This window comes from Diospyros lotus, chromosome 4 (genome assembly GCF_014633365.1).
Source record: "Diospyros lotus cultivar Yz01 chromosome 4, ASM1463336v1, whole genome shotgun sequence".
Lineage (NCBI taxonomy): Eukaryota > Viridiplantae > Streptophyta > Magnoliopsida > Ericales > Ebenaceae > Diospyros > Diospyros lotus.
Window position 1 is genome coordinate 37,050,692 of NC_068341.1, and position 12,301 is coordinate 37,062,992.

At 35.7% G+C, this 12,301-nt stretch overlaps 1 pseudogene; it reads left to right on the forward strand.

The window, feature by feature from the left end:
* Positions 1-12,301, forward strand: part of LOC127799821 (uncharacterized) — a 117,858-nt pseudogene that overhangs the window by 44,077 nt on the left and 61,480 nt on the right.

Sequence of the window (12,301 nt, forward strand, 5' to 3'; positions counted from 1 at the left end):
AGACCCTTGTGCCATTTGTTGTCTCAGGATGTTCCGTTTGAATAGAGTCCTGCCTGTCAAAATGCTTTTGATAAATTGAAAGATGCACTCATTTCAGCACCTATCATTCAGCCCCCTGATTGGTCCCTCCCGTTTGAACTTATATGCGATGCTAGTGATTACACGGTAGGAGCTGTGTTAGGGTAGAGGAAGGATAAAAAACCTCATGTGATATACTATGCTAGCAAAACTCTTAATGAGGCACAAAAGAATTACACCACTACAGAGAAAGAGTTACTAGTAGTTGTCTTTGCCTTGGACAAGTTCCGATCTTACCTCGTAGGGTCACTAGTGATCATTTTTACTGATCACACTGCTCTGAAGTATTTGTTCACAAAGCAAGATGCAAAACCCCGTCTCCTCCGATGGATCTTACTCCTGCAAGAATTCAACATTGAAATCAGAAACAAGAAGGGAGTAGAAAATGTGGTGGCTGACCATTTGTCAAGGATTCCAAGTCAAGATCTCACACAATTTGATGAACCAATTCATGACAATTTTCCTGATGAGCAACTGTTTGAAGTGAATGTTATTCATGCATCATCTGTTGTCCCTTGGTATGCCGACATTGCGAACTACCTGGCAACTGGTTTGATCCCAGACCATTGGAGTAAGCAAGATAGGCATAAATTCTTCAGAAAAGTCAGAACCTTCTTTTGGGATGAGCCCTACCTCTTCAAGTATTGTCCTGACCAAATCATCCGTAGATGCATACCCGATCATGAGCAATAAAGTGTCATTAATTTCTGTCATACTCTTGCATGTGGAGGCCATTTTTCTGTCAAGAAAACAGTTGCAAAAATTTTTTAGAGTGGATTTTATTGGCCGACACTGTTCAAGGATGTGTATAAGTTCTGTTCAAGTTGCGATCGATGTCAAAGGTTAGGAAGTCTGTCAAGGAGAAACATGATGCCGTTACATCCGATCCAAGTGTTAGAAGTTTTTGACTGTTGGGGTATGGATTTTATGGGCCCATTTGTCAATTCATTTGGTCATGAATACATCTTACTTGCTGTTGACTATGTGTCCAAATGGGTAGAAGCAATCCCGACCAGAACAAATGACCATAGAACGGTAGTGAAATTTTTGAAAGAAAACATATTCAGTCGATTTGGGATGCCACGAGCAATCATCAGTGATGGGGGTTCTCATTTTTGTAATAAAGTTGTGGCAGGATTAATGAAGAAATATGGTGTACTGCATAAGGTTGCAACACCATACCATCCTCAAACCAATGGTCAAGCCGAGCTAGCCAATAGGGAGATTAAGCGCATATTGAAAAAAGACTGTTGCTGTTAATCGTAAGGATTGGTCCTTAAGACTAGTAGACGCTCTTTGGGCATACAGGACAGCTTACAAAACAATTTTGGGAATGTCTCCCTATAGGCTAGTATACGGTAAATCTTGTCATCTGCCGGTGAAAATTGAGCATAAAGCATATTGGGCAATTCATAAGATCAACAAGAGTCTAACTGAAGCAGGCTTATCTAGGAAGCTCCAATTGAATGAGTTTGAGGAAATTCGGAATGAAGCATTTGAAAATGCACGATTGGCCAAGGTTCGCATGAAAGAGTTACATGATCGGCACATCATTCGAAAAAGCTTTCAGGTAGGGCAACAGGTACTCTTGTATGATTCTCGATTGCATCTATTCTTAGAAAAATTGAAGTCTCGATGGGTCGGCCCCTTTGTAATCAAGTCCATCTCAGGATATGGGGCCTTTGAGATAGAAAATCCGGAGTCAGGACAACTTCTTACAGTCAATGGTCATAGGTTGAAACTATACCAAGGTAGTGTTGAGGAGAATGAAGGCATTGTGGATTTGGATGATCCATCATCATCTGATGAGTAGGGAAAGTTTCCTATCGTCTGGGAATCTGACGTTAAAAGACCACTTTTCCATTTAGGTTAAATGGATGTCTCTAGATTTGGGACATTAAAAAAAATAAAAAAATAAAAAAAATATTAAAAAAAAAGAAGTATATAAAAATATATATATATATAAATTGTTTCTTTTTGCATTATTCAAATAATATTTCTCTGTGTGCATTCTAAATAAAATTTTTCCATACGAGTTCATGCATTGAAGACCGTCAGGTATGCCTATCTTCTATCCTTTTATTGCCGATTGATGACAATGCGCAATTTAAGTTGGGGGGTAAGGTGTACTTAAAGAATTGACTTTAGATGACTTGATAAAATTGATTTTGGATGACTTGATAATATTATCTTGTGTGGTATATATGATTTTATTGGGCCCCTAAAAAAAAAAAACAAAAACAAAAATTTACCAAAAAAAAAAAATTTAATAAAAAAAAAAATTTGAATTGAGAGAGACAGAGTTGACGTTGGTGGTAGCCATTTTTTTTTCGATCAGTGCAATCACACTGCCCTATAAAGAAAGAGGCACACTGCCAAATGTTGAAAAATGAGGCACCAAGCGTTGAAAAAGAGACGCTAAGTCTGACGGTGCAATTATGGCATGCCTCGAGTCAAATGTAGAATAGTGATGCCCATTGCTCTATAAGAAACTCCATATCTGTATGAGGCAAGCCACCCTTCTTTGAGCTCAGTCTTCTCTCCTTTGTATTATTCTCTGATCAGGTACTCTCATCCCTTTTGTAAAGTTTATAGTTCTTTACTTTCTTCTTAGTATAGTTTTTTTTTAAAAAAAAAAAAATGGATCTTTATCTCTCAAAAATTCACAAGTACTATCCATCTCTCCCGCAGAATGATCTGAAAAAAATTTATGCTGTTAGGTGTGAAAGACTTAGGCTGTTGATGCGTAATAACATCCCTGAAGATATTCGTTGACTGATCGAAGCAAAAGTTCGATTAGCTGGTGAAACTTCACCTAGTTTTAAGCACTTTCCAGGCTTAGGGAAGAGTAGTTTTGCAAAGAAAAGAAGAGCGAAAAGAGTGAATGGTTGTTACAAATGTGCTCGATGGACCTGTAACACACGATTCAAATCTGTGGGGTTTACGTCCATAAATCGAGAAGATAAAATTAGTTTCATAAAGGATGGACTGAGTAAGGAGTCTTTGGATGATATCCGGTTGACTCTTGAGACGCATCCATGTGGAATAGTGCAAAGAGAACTTCTTGCTTTATAGACCCAGTTCAGAAGTGACCACCAACGCTATAGTCTTGGGAATCTGACTAAAAACGACCCTGTTTGCCAATCTATAAGAAAATTGGATGGGAAGCTTATCCTCGCTTCATAGAAAGTGTTTAAGCCGTTTCTGGACGTAAAACCAGAGGAAGATGTGAGCCACAATCACAACTACTTATACATACGCATGATTTTTCTTTGTATTTATTTCTTGTTGAATTGTTATATAGCTACTTTTGATCGCCAAACTTCTTTCTAGGGCATACAAAATGAACAAACATGGAAGGCCAGTTAGTTCGTCGAATTAAAACTATATGTGTACTTTGTGGCTCTCAACTTGGGAGCGATATTTGTTACGCATTTACAGCGAGCGAACTTGGCCAAAAATTAGGAGAAAAAAAAATTAATTTGGTATATGAAGGGGGAAGTCGTGGATTGAATGGTTATGTTTTACAAGCTGCACATCTTGGAAAATCATCTGTGGTAGGTATAATGCCAATCCCTTTGGCTGAACCACATATTTTCAGGATTACACGTGGTCAACTTATAGAAACGACTTCTATGTCTGAACGCATGGCTTGTAAGATTTATCAGTCAGATGCCTTTATTGCTTTACCAGGAGGTTTTGGAACACTTGAAGAAATCTTTTGTATAATCTCCTGGGTCAAGAGTAATCTCCATACAAAACCCATTGGACTTTTAAATGTTAACCATTTTGTCAATGGGTTGCTCTCTTTTCTTGATCAGGCTGTGGACAAAGAGTTCATTTCTCTTTCAACAAGAAAGATTCTCATTTCTGCATCTACCATTGATGAACTGTTAGAGAAATTACACGCTTATATTCCACAGTACGATCCTCATGAGCCTCGAATAGACTGGTCTAAGGCAATTAGTAACAAGCGCCAAAGGGGTCCGATTAATTTAGATTTATCACTGTGAGAAATGCTCTTTATGAAGATGGTTGAGTAAGGAGTACTTTTTGTACTCTTGAGACGCATCTAGTTATTGTACAACTTGCAGGATTTTTCTTGGTTGTGTTCTTAAAAAAAAAAAAAAATTGTGGAATGTTGTTAGCAAAGTCTTCGATAAGATGGCTGAGTAAGGAGTACTTTTTGTACTCTTGAGACGCATTTTGCTTATCTTATGACTTGCATGAAATTTTTATTTTGGTGTGAAAATATAAATATATATCTATATGGTATGCTCATTTGTTGTTTAAGTTTTAGCAGTTCACATCAAATCTATGGACTTGTGGAGTTACAGGTATTCCTAACAACTCTAATTTATTACTGTAATTCAAGTTGGGGGGTGTAAGGTCTAGTTATGAATCATCTAGTTTATATTTAACTGTGAGTTTGTTATTACTAGTTTGTAGTCTTGTAGGAATTGATTATCTTTATCTGCTCTTATAAAAAAAAAAAATTATGTGTTTTAAATAATGCTATTCCTAAAGCTTTGAAGTTATGCACTGATAGCCGGTTAAGTTTGCAATACGAAACATGAATGCATTGATTTCTTATTTGAAAACGTATATGCATGAGAATAAGTACTTTGCATTTATCAAGGATTCAAAATTTAGAAATTAGTTATCGGTCATAAAGTCAAAGGTAACAGTAATTAGCTGATTAGTACACTGTATGATTTCTCAATAGAAGTGGAGACTATTACCTAAGTGAGTGTTTGAGCCTACTAAACCGTTAATTCTGAGTGAAATAACACTTACTCTAAATATGCTTTATTGTTTATCTTATCTTTTCAATGGCTTCAAAACATCAATTCGCTTTGAATGTCTAGTATGATAACGGATAAGTTTGACTGGTTTCAAACTCTGAATTAGATGACTGAGTATCATCGTTTTGTAGAAGCATGATAGAGGGATCAATTTCTTTCATTTTGAGCTTATTAAACTTTTTTCTTTCTTTAAATTAACCTCCTTTGGTAGCACATTTGAGCCATTTGTAGTACAACTTCCTTCGCTACCCTTGTTTTACCCAAAACCATATGTATTTTGACCAACCTGGTGTGTTTTTGGGAATTAATCTGTCTATCTATTTTCATATTTAAAAAAAAAAAAAAAGAAGAAAAAAAGTAAAAAAAAGGAAAAAAAAAAGAAGAAAAAAAAAAGAAAAAAAAGTGAAAAAAAAAGGCAATTTCTCTTAGTTATTCAGCATAATTGTTTCAAAATAAATGCTAAATATATATATATATATATCCCGACACAATCTTTGCACAATCTATCTTTTCTTTGACAACTCGTATTAACCTCATAGCCCCATTACAACCCAGTCTGGTCCCTTTCGATGCTATAAATCATGTGATCTCAGAATTCGAGTTTGGAATAGGGAATCATGTTTAAATTCAGAAGTTACTCATCTAGAGCATTATTCCAATCATGAAGGTATGTCAATTTCCTTATTCTTTCATGAAAATACGTTCCTTGTATTTGGGATGACACCGAATTTTGAACTTGTTCTACATTTACTCTTATAATGGTGTAGCCCCTTGTGTGTACACCTGAGGAATCCTTTTTATTGGAGGAAAAATCTATAGTAAGGTTTGAAGTTAAAACTTCAAGGGAGTAAGTCTGTGTGTTGGTTATCCTAATTACTATTCCTGAGATTGTATGACTTTTAACCAAAAATCTGATTTAGAATGCTAAATTATTTATTCAATTTTATGCATTTCGGTTTCGAATTTGAAATTTTTACATTCATACAGTTATTAAAGCTTGGCATGTGTATAGTCTGATTGCTAAGGGACTAGCAATGTTTAAGTTGGGGGGTATGATTAGTGGTTAATTTTGTAAAAATTTTATTATAATTATACCCTTCTTTTGATCTTAAATATGGTTTAAATTAGATATTAATATATATTTTATGGTTATATGCAAGTTTAAATTGAAAGATGAATGAAATGAAGTTCTAAAATAAATAATAATAATATATAAAATTATATATAATACATATACATCATTATATGCATGCATGTAATATATATATATAATAATATAATCTAATATATATGTGTGTGCCATGTGTAATACATATATATATAATATATAATTTATTAATAATATTAAATTATTATTATTTTTTTAGTTTTATTTTTTTTTTTGTAGGCATGAAAAATTCAAGCTCATGAAAAATTAAGGCCCAATTTGAGCAACCCATGGAATATATTATTTGGAAAAGGCCCAAGAATTATTTTTAATGCTAATGAAGATTAAAAAATCAATTTATAGAAATCTATTTTTATTTTTTATGTGAGAGCTTTATTAGGTGTGTTTTTTAGCTAAAATGCATTTAACTATTAGGTGGATATTATAGCTAAAATCCATTTAACTTTATGAGTGCTTTATTAGGTATGTATTTTAACTAAAATCCATTTAATATTAAATGTGTATTATAGCTAAAATCCATTTAACTTTAAGTGTGTGAGTGCCCATTAGATATAATTATGTCTAATTGAATAATTGAAATTGTGTGGTTTGTATTGCATCTTGTGGCCTATAAATAGCTCACTTGATTGCATTTGTAAGTGTAATTATTATTCTTGAATCAAAGTTTAGTTGTTTCCTTATAATTCTCTATTTGAGAATTGTTCTTGTTCTTTCCCCTTTTCTTTAGTATTCTCTCTTGTGATCTTACTTCCTTCATTTCTTCTTTTTAATTCTTATGTCATTTATTGTTACTTTATTATTCACCGCCTAAATGGCCGGTTAATTTATGTCTTTAAATTTCTGTAATTTTAATTCTTGTCTTTTAATTATTCACCGCCTAAATGGCCGGTTAGTTTATGCCTTTAAATTTCTGCAATTTTAATTCTTGTTATTTAAATTATCCACTGCCTAAATGGCCGGTTAGTTTCTGCTATTTTAATTCTTGTCATTTAAATTCTGTTATTTAAATTACGTTGTTTAAATTCATGTCAATTAACTTTTAAATGGAAATGAGTAACTAAATCTAATCTTGGGTTAAGGCAAAGACAGTGTCCAACGCCAATGATTCTCAAAGAAAACTACGCTTTAAATAAGTAACATTAATTTAAACATCAGTATGAGTATGTTTTGATTATTGAGAAATCACTAGGTTTGGATTGGAGCGTAAGCCTAACTTAGAGCTTTCATGTCACGCATGAGAGTTACTAGAACTGGAAACGCTATCATACCCAAACCCGGATGATTAACTTAGTTGTTTTGTGTATTAATTGCAATTAAATTTATGGTAGTTGTTTAAATTAGAATCTCGCATATCATGTATGGGGATTGCTTAAACTAGAACTATCATCATCTCTAATTGCATTTAATAACAAACTCTCATATCTGAAATTAAATTAATGTTGCTAATCTTTTCTGCTAAAATTTGGGAATCAACGGTTTGGCACTGAAATTGTCTTAACTCAAGTACTATCCTATTTTATATTCTCACTTTAAGTATTTATTTCAATTACTGCCTTAATTTATTTCCTAGTATCTGTTGTTTAAAAAACCATAAAAAACTTTGTTGCCAATTTATCCAAATGCGTGTGTACTTGTGTGTGACATTCTTTTTATTTTATCATAAATAAATTTCTCAGTGGACGATCTGGACTCATTCAGAAAACATAAATTTAAATTTGGACTACAACTGCACTCGTACATTGACGAGTATAAACCTCTCACCTAAATAAAAAAAAATATAAAATTTTTATTATGTTTTGTTTTGTGTTTTAATTGCAGGGTGGGAGTGCAGCCAAATTTTGGCACCGTTGCCGGGGAGATTGAGGCAAAAACAAAAAGGAAAAAAATATAAGAATAAGCATCTCCTGATAAATTCGGTAACTCTGTTTCTTTTTACTTTATTTTTTGTCCATTGTGTATGATACTTAGGTCTGGTAGAACTGTAGAAATTCAGTCACTCATGTCTCAACACAATGAGAACATACCACTTCCACACAACATGTCTGCACGTGGTAGTGACCACGGTGACCCTGATCCCATTGATCAGGAGATTATCAGAGACCTCTTAGGGAGTATCTTCATCCTCCTAGGCAGACAACCCCCTCATGCATTATTCTTCCCATCAACCATCATAGGTTTAACTTCAAACCTGGCACAATCCAATTGTTACCAACTTTTCATGGCATGGATTCTGAAAATCCATATACTCATATGAAAGAATTTGAGGAAGTGTGTAGCACTTGCATGGACCATACAGCAAATGAGGATGTCATAAGATTAAAACTCTTTCCATTCTCACTGAAAGATAAGGCAAAAATATGGTTAATTAAGCACTCTCCCACCTAGATCTATAGGAACTTGGAGAGAAATACAAACAACTTTCTTAAAAAAATACTTCCCTGCCAACAGAACTGCTACTCTTCAAAGACAAATCATGAACTTTACTTGTAAACCAAATGAGAATTTTGCTCAAGCGTGGGAAAGGTTCAAAGACCTTCTTCACACTTGTCCGCACCATGCTTTTGAGCAATGGAGAGTGGTCAGTTTCTTTTATGATTTACTCACTCCCCAATTGAAAATGCTAGTTTCTACAATGTGCAATGGAGAATTCTATGAGAAGACTCCAGAAGAAGCTTTCCACTTCTTTGACACATTGGCTGAGAATACAAGGAACTGGGAAGTTGGTCCAACATCTGCTCTTGATTCAAGAGAAAATCCACAACCTAGAGGGAGATACCAATTGAGTGAGAGTGACGATTTAAATGCAAGATTAACTGCTTTAACAAAGAAAGTTGAAAACATGCAACCCAAAAAGGTGCAATCTGTTAATCAAGTGGAAGTAAAGTGTGCTGTGTGTGATGCAACAGATCATTCAACTGAAGAATGTCCTACCTTACCTGCTTTCAAGGAGGTATTGTATGGGCAGACTAATAACAATCATTCACACAACTTTGAAGGGAGACAAAATCAAAATCAGAGTGGAGCCTATTATGGGAATAATCAGAACTACAAATCATACCATCCCAATAATAGAAATCACCCCAATTTTTCTTGGAGAAATGATTCTGGAAATCATTCTCAACCTCCCTTCCCTGCACAACAATACACCTTCCAACAAAATCAAGGTTCTTCATCCAATACTTACCAACCTCCTCATAGGAGATCTTTGGAAGATACCTTACACCAGTTCATCCAAAGTCAAACAGGTATCAACAATCAGGTTGCTCAGCTTGTAAAAAATCAAGACCAAACAAATAGAGCCATAGAAGACATTAGGAACCAGTTGACCAAGATAACACAAACATTGAGTGTGAGAGAACCCGGAAGGTTTCCATCCCAAACTAATCCTAACCCAATTAGGCAAACCAACCAGGTAGAAGGTTCAAATAGTGAAACCAACACTCATGAACAAGTGCAAGCAGTGACTGCCCTAAGAAGTGGAAGAACAATTGAGAAACCAACTGATCCTAGGATAAACCAACATGTTGATGAAGAAAAAGAACCAAAAGATCATGAATCCAACGTGGAAAAAAATGAAAAAAATAAGAAAAATGAAAAACAAAAAGAAGATGAGAAAGAAATTCAATATAGGCCCAAACCACCTTTTCCACAAAGGTTGAATCATTTGAAAAAAGAGCAACAAAATGCAGATATATATGAAGTGTTTAAGCAAGTGAGAATCAACATCCCGCTGTTGGATGCAATCAAACAAACACCTTCATATGCAAAATTTTTGAAAGATCTGTGCACTGTTAAAAGAAAAACAAATGTGCATGAAAAGGCATTATTGACTGAACAAGTCAGCGCCATTCTCCAATTGAAAACTCCTCCCAAATACAAAGACCCAGGCTGTCCAACCATTACATGCATCATAGGAAGTCAAAAGGTTGATCGAGCACTCTTGGATTTAGGAGCTAGTGTCAATTTGTTGCCATACAGTGTGTATCAACAGTTGGGATTAGGTGAGCTTAAACCCACTAGAGTGACCCTTCAGCTGGCTGATCGATCAGTCAAAGTTCCACGAGAAATTGTGGAGGATGTTCTGGTACAAATCGATAAATTCTACTTTCCAGTGGACTTCATCGTTTTGGACACCCAGCCGCATCAGGGGCCTCAACCTCCTGTGCCAATCATCTTAGGTCGACCATTCCTTGCCACATTAAATGCCATCATCAACTGTAGGAATGGTGTGTTAAAGCTATCTTTTGGGAACATGATTGTAGAAATGAATATCTTCAGGGTAGCCAAACACCAGGACACTGAGAGTGAAGTAGAGGAGATAGACTTGATCCAAACACTGACCAATGACTATTTTGAAGAGTTCATGAGGAGACCCAAAGAAGGAAATCAAGATCTTGAAGAAATAAAAGAAGTGGAAGTCATAGGCAAAGAAAGTGAGAAGCCTACATGGATGCCTAGTTTAGAGCCATTAAGGAACTTGGACAGTAAGCTCATGGCTCCTGATAGCCATCAGTCCACGCCTGAGAGAAAGCCATTGCCCAGTGATTTGAAGTATGTCTTTCTAGGAGAAGGGGAAGCATTCCCATTGGTGATCTCTTCAAGTTTGACACCTCAGCAAGAGCAACAACTGATAGAAGTTCTAAAAGCACACAGGAAGTCATTAGGATGGACCATTTCAGATTTGCAAGGTATTAGCCCTTTGATTTGTACTCATAAGATATTCTTGGAAGAATGAGCAAAACCAGTTAGGCAAATGCAAAGGAGATTAAATCCCAACATGAAAGAAGTTGTCAGAAAAGAAGTGCTTAAGCTATTGGATGCTGGAATAATTTACCCAATCTTTGATTCTAAGTGGGTAAGTCCAACACAGGTAGTACCCAAAAAGTCTGGAGTCACTATTGTAAAAAATGAGAACAATGAACTGATTCCCACCCGCATCCAAACAGGATGGCGTATGTGCATTGATTATAGAAAACTCAATTCTGTGACAAGGAAATATCATTTTCCTTTGCCTTTCTTGGATCAAGTTCTGGAGAGAATAGTAGGCCAAGCCTACTATTGTTTCTTAGATGGGTACTCAGGGTACAATCAGATAGAAATTGCACTAGAAGATCAAGAGAAAACTACTTTCACATGTCCATTTGGGACATTTGCATACATGCGCATGCCATTTGGGTTATGTAATGCTCCAGCCACCTTTCAAAGGTGTATGATGAGCATTTTCAGTGAAATGGTTGAACAGATTGTTGAAGTATTTATGGATGACTTTTCTGTTTATGGAAGTAACTTTGAGGCCTGTTTGGAGAATCTGAAAAAGGTTTTAGCAAGATGTGAGGAAACAAATCTGATACTCAATTGGAAAAAATGTCACTTCATGGTGAAACAGGGCATAGTCTTGGGGCACATCGTTTCATCTAGGGGGATGGAGGTAGACAAGTCAAAAATTGAAACAATTAAAAAACTCCCCATCCCTAGGAATGTGAAAGACATCAGAAGTTTTTTGGGACATGCAGGGTTTTATAGGAGATTCATTGCTTCCTTTAGCACCATAACAAGACCCTTGTGCCATTTGTTGTCTCAGGATGTTCCGTTTGAATAGAGTCCTGCCTGTCAAAATGCTTTTGATAAATTGAAAGATGCACTCATTTCAGCACCTATCATTCAGCCCCCTGATTGGTCCCTCTCGTTTGAACTTATATGCGATGCTAGTGATTACACGGTAGGAGCTGTGTTAGGGCAGAGGAAGGATAAAAAACCTCATGTGATATACTATGCTAGCAAAACTCTTAATGAGGCACAAAAGAATTACACCACTACAGAGAAAGAGTTACTAGCAGTTGTCTTTGCCTTGGACAAGTTCCGATCTTACCTCGTAGGGTCACTAGTGATCATTTTTACTGATCACGCTGCTCTGAAGTATTTGTTCACAAAGCAAGATGCAAAACCCCGTCTCCTCCGATGGATCTTACTCCTGCAAGAATTCAACATTGAAATCAGAGACAAGAAGGGAGTAGAAAATGTGGTGGCTGACCATTTGTCAAGGATTCCAAGTCAAGATCTCACACAATTTGATGAACCAATTCATGACAATTTTCCTGATAAGCAACTGTTTGAAGTGAATGTTATTCATGCATCATCTGTTGTCCCTTGGTATGCCGACATTGCGAACTACCTGGCAACTGGTCTGATCCCAGACCATTGGAGTAAGCAAGATAGGCATAAATTCTTCAGAAAAGTCAGAACCTTCTTT